The following is a 10,375-nucleotide window of genomic DNA, read 5'->3' on the forward strand; positions in this document are numbered from 1 at the left end:
CAAAAAACAAAAAGTATGTATACAGTGAGTGCAAATGAGGTAAGATAAGGGAGTTAAGGCAATAAATAAGCCATGGTGGCGAAGAAATTGCAATATAGCAATAACACACTGGAATGGTAGATATGCAGAAGATAAAAGATAAATATATAAATACTGTATGGGGATGAGGTAAGTAGATAGATGGGCTGTTTACAGATGGGCTATGTATAGGTGCAGTGATCTGTGAGCTGCTCTGACAGCTGGTGCTTAAAGCTAGTGAGGTAGATATGAGTTTCCAGCTTCAGAGATTTTTGCAGTTCGTTCCAGTCATTGGCAGCAGAGAACTGGAAGGAAAGACGACCAAAGGAGGAATTGGCTTTGGGGGTGACCAGTGAGATATACCTGCTGGAGCGTGTGCTACGAGTGGGTGCTATTATGGTGACCAGTGAGCTGAGATAAGGCGGGGCTTTACAAGCAGAGACTTGAAGATAACCTGTAGCCAGTGGGATTGGCGACGAGTATGAAGCGAGGGCCAACCAACGAGAGCGTACAACTGGGAGGAGAGTCTGGAAGGAGAGTTTACAGTCTAACCAGACACCTAGGTATTCGTAGTTGTCCACGTATTCTAAGTCAGAACCATCCAGAGTAGTGATGCTGGACGGGCGAGCAGGTGTGGGCAGTGATCGGTTGAATAGCATGCATTTAGTTTTACTTGCATTTAATAGCAGATGAGGTGACGGAAGGAGAGTTGTATGGCATTGAAGCTCGTCTGAAGGTTATTTAACACATTATCCAAAGAGGGGCCAGAAGTATACAAATCAAATCAAATTTTATTTGTCACATACACATGGTTAGCAGATGTTAATGCGAGTGTAGCGAAATGCTTGTGCTTCCAGTTCCGGCAATGCAGTAATAACCAACAAGTAATCTAACTAACAATTCCAAAACTAATATCTTATACACAGTGTAAGGGGATAAAGAATATGTACATAAAGATATGAATGAGTGATGGTGCAGAGCAGCATAGGCAAGATACAGTAGATGGTATCGAGTACAGTATATACATATGAGATGAGTATGTAAACAAAGTGGCATAGTTAAAGTGACTAGTGATACATGTATTACATAAGGATGCAGTAGATGATAGAGTACAGTATATACGTATACATATGAGATGAATATTGTAGGGTATGTAAACATTATATTAGGTAGCATTGTTTAAAGTGGCTAGTGATATATTTTACATCCTTTCCCATCAATTCCCATTATTGAAGTGGCTGGAGTTGAGTCAGTGTGTTGGCAGCAGCCACTCAATGTTAGTGGTTGCTGTTTAACAGTCTGATGGCCTTGAGATAGAAGCTGTTTTTCAGTCTCTCGGTCCCAGCTTTGATGCACCTGTACTGACCTCGCCTTCTGGATGATAGCGAGGTGAACAGGCAGTGGCTCGGGTGGGTGTTGTACTTGATGATCTTTATGGCCTTCCTGTAACATCGGGTGGTGTAGGTGTCCTGGAGGGCAGGTAGTTTGACCCGGTGATACGTTGTGCAGACCTCACTACCCTCTGGAGAGCCTTACGGTTGTGGGCGGAGCAGTTGCCGTACCAGGCGGTGATACAGCCTGCCAGGATGCTCTCGATTGTGCATCTGTAGAAGTTTGTGAGTGTTTTTGGTGACAAGCCGAATTTCTTCAGCCTCCTGAGGTTGAAGAGGCGCTGCTGCGCCTTCTTCACGATGCTGTCTGTGTGAGTGGATCAGTTTAGTTTGTCTGTGATGTGTATGCCGAGGAACTTAAAACTTACTACCCTCTCCACTACTGTTCCATCGATGTGGATAGGGGGGTGTTCCCTCTGCTGTTTCCTGAAGTCCACAATCATCTCCTTAGTTTTGTTGACGTTGAGTGTGAGGTTATTGTCCTAACACCACACTCCGAGGGCCCTCACCTCCTCCCTGTAAGCCGTCTCGTCGATGTTGGTAATCAAGCCTACCACTGTTGTGTCGTCCGCAAACTTGATGATTGAGTTGGAGGCGTGCGTTGCCGCGCAGTCGTGGGTGAACAGGGAGTACAGGAGAGGGCTCAGAACGCACCCTTGTGGGGCCCCAGTGTTGAGGATCAGCGGGGTGGAGATGTTGTTGCCTACCCTCACCACCTGGGGGCGGCCCGTCAGGAAGTCCAGTACCCAGTTGCACAGGGCGGGGTCGAGACCCAGGGTCTCGAGCTTGATGACGAGCTTGGAGGGTACTAAGGTGTTAAATGCCGAGCTGTAGTCGATGAACAGCATTCTCACATAGGTATTCCTCTTGTCCAGATGGGTTAGGGCAGTGTGCAGTGTGGTTGAGATTGCGTCGTCTGTGGACCTATTTGGGCGGTAAGCAAATTGGAGTGGGTCTAGGGTGTCAGGTAGGGTGGAGGTGATATGGTCCTTGACTAGTCTCTCAAAGCACTTCATGATGACGGAAGTGAGTGCTACGGGGCGGTAGTCGTTTAGCTCAGTTACCTTAGCTTTCTTGGGAACAGGAACAATGGTGGCCCTCTTGAAGCATGTGGGAACAGCAGACTGGTATAGGGATTGATTGAATATGTCCGTAAACACACCAGCCAGCTGGTCTGCGCATGCTCTGAGGGCGCGGCTGGGGATGCCGTCTGGGCCTGCAGCCTTGCAAGGGTTAACACGTTTAAATGTTTTACTCACCTCGGCTGCAGTGAAGGAGAGACCACATGTTTCCGTTGCAGGCCGTGTCAGTGGCACTGTATTGTCCTCAATGCGGGCAAAAACGTTATTTAGTCTGCCGGGGAGCAAGACATCCTGGTCCGTGACTGAGCTGGATTTCATCTTGTAGTCCGTGATTGACTGTAGACCTTGCCACATACCTCTTGTGTCTGAGCCGTTGAATTGAGATTCTACTTTGTCTCTATACTGACGCTTAGCTTGTTTGATAGCCTTACGGAGGGAATAGCTGCACTGTTTGTATTCGGTCATGTTACCAGTCACCTTGCTCTGATTAAAAGCAGTGGTTCGCGCTTTCAGTTTCATGCGAATGCTGCCATCAATCCACGGTTTCTGGTTAGGGAATGTTTTAATCATTGCTATGGGAACGACATCTTCAGCGCACGTTCTAATGAACTCGCACACCGAATCAGCGTATTCGTCAATGTTGTTGCCTGACGCAATACGAAACATGTCCCAGTCCACATGGTGGACTGGGACACATACATACACATACATACACAGACATACACAGACACATACAGAATGGTGTTGTCTGCTTAGAGGTGTACCAGAGGGTCACCAGCAGCAAGAGCAACATCATTGATGTATATAGAGAAGAGAGTCGGCCCGAGGATTGAACCCTGTGGCACCCCCATAGAGACTGCCAGAGGTCCAGATGACAGGCCCTCCGAATTGACACACTTAACTCTATCAGAGAAGTAGTTGGTAAACCAGGTGAGGCAATAATTTGAGAAACCTAGGCTGTCGAGTCTGCCAATAAGAATGTGGTGATTGACAGAGTCGAAAGCCTTGGGCAGGTCGATGAATATGGCTGCACAGTAATGTCTCTTATCAATGGTGTTTATGATATCGTTTAGGACCTTGAGCGTGGCTGAGGTGCACCCATGATCAGCTCTGAAACCAGATTGCATAGCGGAGAAGGTACGGTGGGATTCGAAATGGTCGGTAATCTGTTTGTTAACTTGGCTTTCGAAGACCTTGGAAAGACAGGGTAGGATAGTCTGTAGCAGTTTGGGTCTAGAGGTTCACCCCCTTTGAAGAGGGGGATAACCGTGGCAGCTTTCCAATCTTTGGGAATCTCAGACAATACGAAAGAGAGGTTGAACAGGCTAGAAATAGGGGTTGCAACAAATTCGGCAGATCATTTTTGAAAGAGAGGGTCCAGATTGTCTAGCCCGGCCGATTTGTAGGTGTCCAGATTTTGCAGCTCTTTCAGAACATCAGCTATCTGGATTTGGGTAAAGGAGAAATGAGGGGGCTTTGGCGGGTTGCTGTGGAGGGTGCCGGGCAGTTGACCGTGGTAAGGGTAGCCAGGTGGAAAGCATGGCCAGCCGTAGAGAAATGCTTATTGAAATTATAGTGGATTTATCGGTGGTGACAGTTTTTCCTAGCCTCAGAGCAGTGGGCAGCTGGGAGGAGGTGCGCTTATTCTCCATGGACTTTACAGCGTCCCAGAACTTTTTTGAATTAGTACTACAGGATGCAAATTTCTGTTTGAAAAGGCTAGCCTTAGCTTTCCCAACTGCCTGTGTATATTTTTTCCTAACTTCCCTGAAAAGTTGCATATCACGGGGGCTATTCGATGCTAATGCAGAACGCCACAGGATGTTTTTGTGCTGGTCAAGGGCAGACAGGTCCGGAGTGAACCAAGGACTATATCTATTCCTAGTTATACATTTTTTTGAATGGGGCATGCTTATTTAAGATGGTGAGGAAGGCACTTTTAAAGAATAGCCAGGCATCATCTCCTGACGGGATGAGGTCAATGTCATTCCAGGATACCCCGGCCAGGTCAATTGGAAGACCTGCTCACATAAGTGTTTTAGGGAGCGTTTGACAGTGATGAGGGGTGGTCGTTTGGTCGCAGACCAATTACAGATGCAGGCAATGAGGCAGTGATCGCTGAGATCTTGATTGAAAACAGCCCGTGTTTACGTATTTGGAGTTGTACCTGGTAGGTTCATTGATAATTTGTGTGAGATTGAGGGCATCAAGCTTAAATTGTTGGGTGGCCGGGTGTTAAGCATGTCCCAGTTTAGGTCACCTCATAGCACGAGCTCAAAAGATAGATGGGGGGTAATCAATTCACATATGGTATCGAGAGCACAGCTGCGGGCAGAGGGAGGTCTATAGCAAGCGGCAACAGTGAGAAACTTGTTTCTGGAAAGGTGGATTTTTAGAAGTAAAACTCAAATTGTTTGGGTACAGACTTGGATCGTAATGCAGAACTCTGCAGGCTATCTTTGCAGTAGATTGCAACACCGCCCCCTTTGGCAGTTCTATCTTGGCGGAAAATGTTATAGTTAGCGATGGAGATTTCAGGGATTTTGGTGGTTTTCCTAAGCCAGGATTCAGACACGGCTAAGACATCCGGGTTGGCAGAGTGTGCTAAAGCAGTGAGTAAAACAAACTTAGGGAGTAGGCTTCTAATGTTAACATGTATGAAACCAAGGCTTTTACGGTTACAGAAGTCATCAAATAAGAGCACCTGGGGAATGGGAGTGGAGCTAGGCACTGCAGGACCTGGATTAACCTCTACATCACCAGAGGAACAGAGGAGAAGTAGGATAAGGGTACGGCTAAATGCTATATGAACTGGCTATCTAGCACGTTCGGAACAGAGAGTAAAAGGAGCAGGTTTCTGGGCACGATACATAGATTCAAGGCATAGTGTACAGACAAAGGTAGGATGCGAGTACATTGGAGGTAAACCGAGGCATTGAGTAATGATGAGAGAGATATAGTCTCTAGAGACAGTTAAACCAGGTGATGTCTTCGAATATGTAGGAGGTGGAACAACATGGTTGGTTAAGGCATATTGAGCAGGGCTTGAGGCTCTACAGTGAAATAAGACAGTAATCACTAACCAGGTCAGTAATGGACGAGGCATATTGATATTAGAGAGAGGCATGCGTAGCCAAGTGAACATATGGGTCCAGTGAGTGGTTGGGCTGACTGGGGACACGGCGATTCAGACAGTTAGCAGGCCAATGCTAACACGCTAACAGTTAGTAGGCCGGAGCTAAACAAACTAGCAGTTAGCAGACCAGGGCTGGCAAGCAAGCAGTTAGTAGACCGGGGCTAGCAAGTTAGCCTTTGTGCGGCGTCGCGATGGGGGTAAGTCTGTTTTTGCCTCTTCGTGCGGTGACGTCGATAGATCAGTCGTGGAATTAGTAGGGTTCCAAGTAGCTCTAGGTAGTGTTGTGACGTTGTATTGGTTAATGTTGCTCATCGAATGATTATAAGTCTTAATTACGTGATTAACTGAATCAAGGAAAAATTGTTTTTATTGAGTTTCTTTTTCCCAAATTAACCCAAAGAATATCAGAATTTCGATTTTACAACAGTCGCTAATTAACCAGTTGCCTTTATCAGTCTCATAATTAGAACGTCGTATATAGCCCTTGAATCTGCACGGACCCGGGTCACACTAATGAATTCGTACCACACCAATCTTAATTGAATATTTATTTACTAACAAGCTAAAATGATGATAAGATATAGACAAAAAAACATTATAGGCTATTGATTAGACCTCAGTATTGTGATGACCCTCCCACTCTGTCTGCCGTATTCTCTGTTGTTTCCTTATTCGGATGCTGGTGGGCGGAGTTGGGAGGGTCGTCAGCTACATGGGAAACACCTGGGCCCGGTGTCTCCCAGGATAAATACACCACTTCCCCATTCATGGAGGAGACTCTCTTCATGCAGACACCTTTGTAGATTTTGTTGTGTTTCTTGGTAGGTTTTTTTTTTGCTTTAGCATCTTTCAACACCCTGCATTATCACATACATGCATGCAAAACACTCACTTAAACTACTGATTACACACACCATTGTATATTATACTTAGTTACTTATTTAATAAATATATATTTTGTTACGCCTTATCTCCACGTTGTCTCCCTTTGTTACGGGCTTTGGGCCGGTTCGTGACAAGTGGGGGCTCATCCGGGATATTTGAACTATTGGTTTGGGAGACCGTGGAGGTACGTGTTTGGTTTGCATATTTTGTTTGAGTTTGATAGGCCCAGTATTGGTTGCCTTTGTTTGTTTGGTTTGGGTGCTGCATTGGAGAGTATAATGGTTAGTTTCCAGGCCTTGCCGAGCCTGGAAACTCTTGTTCTACTTTCTGTTGGGATGTCAGTCTGAGGTGAGTAATCGACTGTGTACATCGGTGGGAGATTTGGGTAGGATAGTGGAACTTGCTACCCGGAGCTATAGCCTTTTTCCCCTGATAGGCTTAGCGACCTGTTTCATTTTTTGGAATATGTTGGGCATGGTTAATGTTTGTTATTTTGTGTGGTGTCTGAACTGAGCAGTTGTCTCGGGGGCACATCCGTGGCTTGGTGGAATTTGCCAGCATGCTGGGGAGTTTTTCCTTGCCAGCGGGCTACAGTGCGTAAATTCCCACCGCAAATCCGCACGAAGACTAGGGTTGAGTTATTGTAGGTTTTGGGGGAAGCTCCGTATCTCATCTCTCTTCTGTGGTGCTCAGGGTGATTGTCAATTCTCGGGTTGTGGTCTGGTGTGCTCAGCAGAGGGGAAGAGCAAATTTTTTTGTGACTATGGCGTCTTATGTAGATGAGTTCATTCGCTTTCCATCGGAGGAGTTGTTAGATTTAGGTACTAAAGAACAGCTGTTGAAGGTCGCCGAACACTACAAGGTTGAAATTAGTGATAACCGTCTAAAGAATTCTATTAGGTTGATATTGAAGGTCAATCTGATGGAGTGGTATTCTTGAAGTTACCACTGGGCCAGCCTCTGCTGAGGATTTGTCGTCTCCCCATAACGTTACAATGGCCATTCCATCTGTTAGTCCTAGTAGCCTTCTTTTTGAACAGCAGAAAGAACTGCTTCTGTTACAGCTGGAGCATGATCGTGAGAAGCTAGAGCGTGATCGTGAGAAGCTAGAGCATGATCGTGAGAAGCTAGAGCATGATCGTGTTAAAGTATGAAAAGGAATTGGCATTTAAACAAGATCTGGAGCGTGTTAAAATCAATTTGCAACAAGAACGTATAGAGTTGGTTAGGGAAGGAAAGATCTCAGGGGAGAGTTTGTTTTGGGAAGGTGACCCAGATTTACCTAGGGGTAGTTCCTCTTTTGGTCGCGCCCCAGAGAAATTTGATATTGTTGGGAACTTACGGTTATTGCCTCAGTTTAATGAAAGGGACCCCTAGACATTATTTTCGTTGTTTGAGCGTGTTGCTGACGCTAGGAGTTGGCCTGATTCTGACCGCACTTTAATGTTGCAGTGTGTGCTGACTGGTAAAGCGCAGGAAGCATATTCAGCTCTTAGTGTACACGACAGTGCCAGTTATGATAAAGTTAAAACAGCTGTGTTACAGATTTATGAATTGGTCCGAGGCTTACCGCCAACGATTTAGAACTTTAAAAAGGGATGATAAGCAGACTCATGTTGAGTTTGCGCGACAATTATCTTTACAGTTTAATCGCTGGTGTTCCGCCTCTGCAGTTGTGACTTTCCAAGGGCTGTGTGATCTGATTATGTTTGAGCAATTTAAGGACACAATTCCTGATCGTATTGCCACGTATATTAATGAACAGAAAGTAAAGAATTTCGCTGAAGCTGCGGTTTTGGCGGACGAGTATTGTGTTGACTCACAAAAGTGTCTTTGCAGAGCCCCGTATTCTATTCGGAAAGAGTGGGGGTGTTCCGGATAGATTTGGGCTTCGCTCACCGAGATACTTTGGTTCAAGGGCAGAGTTCTATTCAACTAAGGTTGAGCCTGACTCCCATGGTAAAGGTGACTTTGAGCAGGAGTGTCACTACTGTCAAGGTTCAGGTCATTGGAAAAACTAATGTCCACTTCTCAGGTTAAAGGGTGCTTACGCTAAATCTAAGCCTACCGCGTCAGCTGCACCTGTTCCACATCAGTTCACTCATGACTCATTACCTCAGGCCCAGGAGAATGTGAAAGTGTATATTGATCCAGACTATTTACCTTTAATTACAGAAGGTTTTGTGTCTGTTAGGAAGTAAAGACCTAGTGCCAGTGAAGATCCTGAGAGACACAGGTACCTCTGAATCATTTGTGTTGGAGTCTGTGTTACCCTTTTCTGCTGAGACTGAGTCGGGGAATAGTGTTCTAATTAGGGAAATAGGTTTGAACACTGTCAGTTCCATTGCATAAACTGATGTTGGATTGTGGGCTGGTGAAGGGTGAAGTTGTTGTGGGGGTGCGTCCTTCGTTGCCTATTGAGGGTATCGACGTTATCCTTGGGAATAACTTGGCTGGTGAGCGTGTATGGCCTGACGTGTTTCCATCTCTAGTGGTTTCCACCAAGCCGTCATTTGTTGGGATTCCTGATGAGTGTACAGTTTCCCAGCGGTGTTCTCTGTGTGTGCAGTGACACGCTCTATGAGCCATGGCGAACTGGTCACTGCGCCGACTAATGATAATAATGCAAAGTAGTATGTCACTGTTTTCCCGTTATCTGTAACCCGCTCAGATCTAATCAATGCGCAACGGGATGACCCCACGTTAGAAGAGTTGCGTGACCAAATTGTGCCTGTAGAACAGTTGGGAGATGTCGCCCATGGCTATTTTCTCTAAGAGGATGTCCTGATGAGAAAGTGGGTGTCTCATGATAGTTGTTTTCTGGGGGAGGCAATTAGTCAGGTTGTTGTACCAGTTAAGCTTTGTGAGTTGGTGTTGGAAACTTCCCATAGCGATGTTGCTGGACATATGGGGGTGAGGAAAACCTACAATCGCATATTAAGACATTTCTTTTGGCCTAGATTAAAGAGGGATGTTTCTGATTTTATCAAAACTTGTCACACCTGTCAATTAACTGGTAAGCCTAATCAAGCTATTAAACCGGTACCATTGTTTCCTATTCCTGTACTCAGCCAACCTTTTGAGTATCTGATTATTGACTGTGTGGGTCCTCTACCTCGTTCTAAAAAGGGTAGCAGTTACCTGTTCACTGTGATATGTCAGACCACTAGGTTTCCTGCTGCCTATCCTCTCCCGATCTATCACGACTAAATCTGTGTTAAAGGCTTTGACTCAGGGATTCCAAACAATGAGAGAAACTAAGGTCATTCAGAGTGATTAAGGATCTATTTTCACCTCTAATCTGTTTCATCAGGTTCTTCAACAGCTCCATATTAAACACAATTTGTCTAGCGCCTATCACGCGCAAAGTCAAGGAGCACTGGAACGTTTCCATCAAACACTTAAGTCTTTGTTGAGAGCTTATTGTACAGAGATGGATAAGGATTGGGAGGAGGGGTTGCCTTGGTTACTGTTAGCCGCTCGGGAGGTTTCACAGGAGAGCACGGGTTTCAGTCCAAATGACCTTGTGTTTGGACACAGGGTGCGTGGACTTTTTTCTGTTCTCCAAGATGACTGGAAGTCTCCCGAGCCTCCTCAGTCCCTGTTATCGTATGTGTGTGATTTCCGGCTGGTGAAATGGCTAAAGAGAAGTTATCTTCACAGGAGAGGATGTAGGGCATATTTGATCGCCGAACTGAGCCTCGTCACTTTAGTCTGGGTGACCAGGTTCTTGCTCTGCTGCCAATTGTTGCTTCTCCTTTTCAAGCCAAGTTTCAAGGTCCATACACAGTGATGCACCAGTACACTGAGCAAAATTATCTAGTTGCCACTCCAGAACGGAGGAAAGCACACCAGCTGTGCCA

Source organism: Oncorhynchus masou, chromosome 25 (genome assembly GCF_036934945.1).
Source record: "Oncorhynchus masou masou isolate Uvic2021 chromosome 25, UVic_Omas_1.1, whole genome shotgun sequence".
NCBI classification, from domain to species: Eukaryota; Metazoa; Chordata; class Actinopteri; order Salmoniformes; family Salmonidae; genus Oncorhynchus; species Oncorhynchus masou.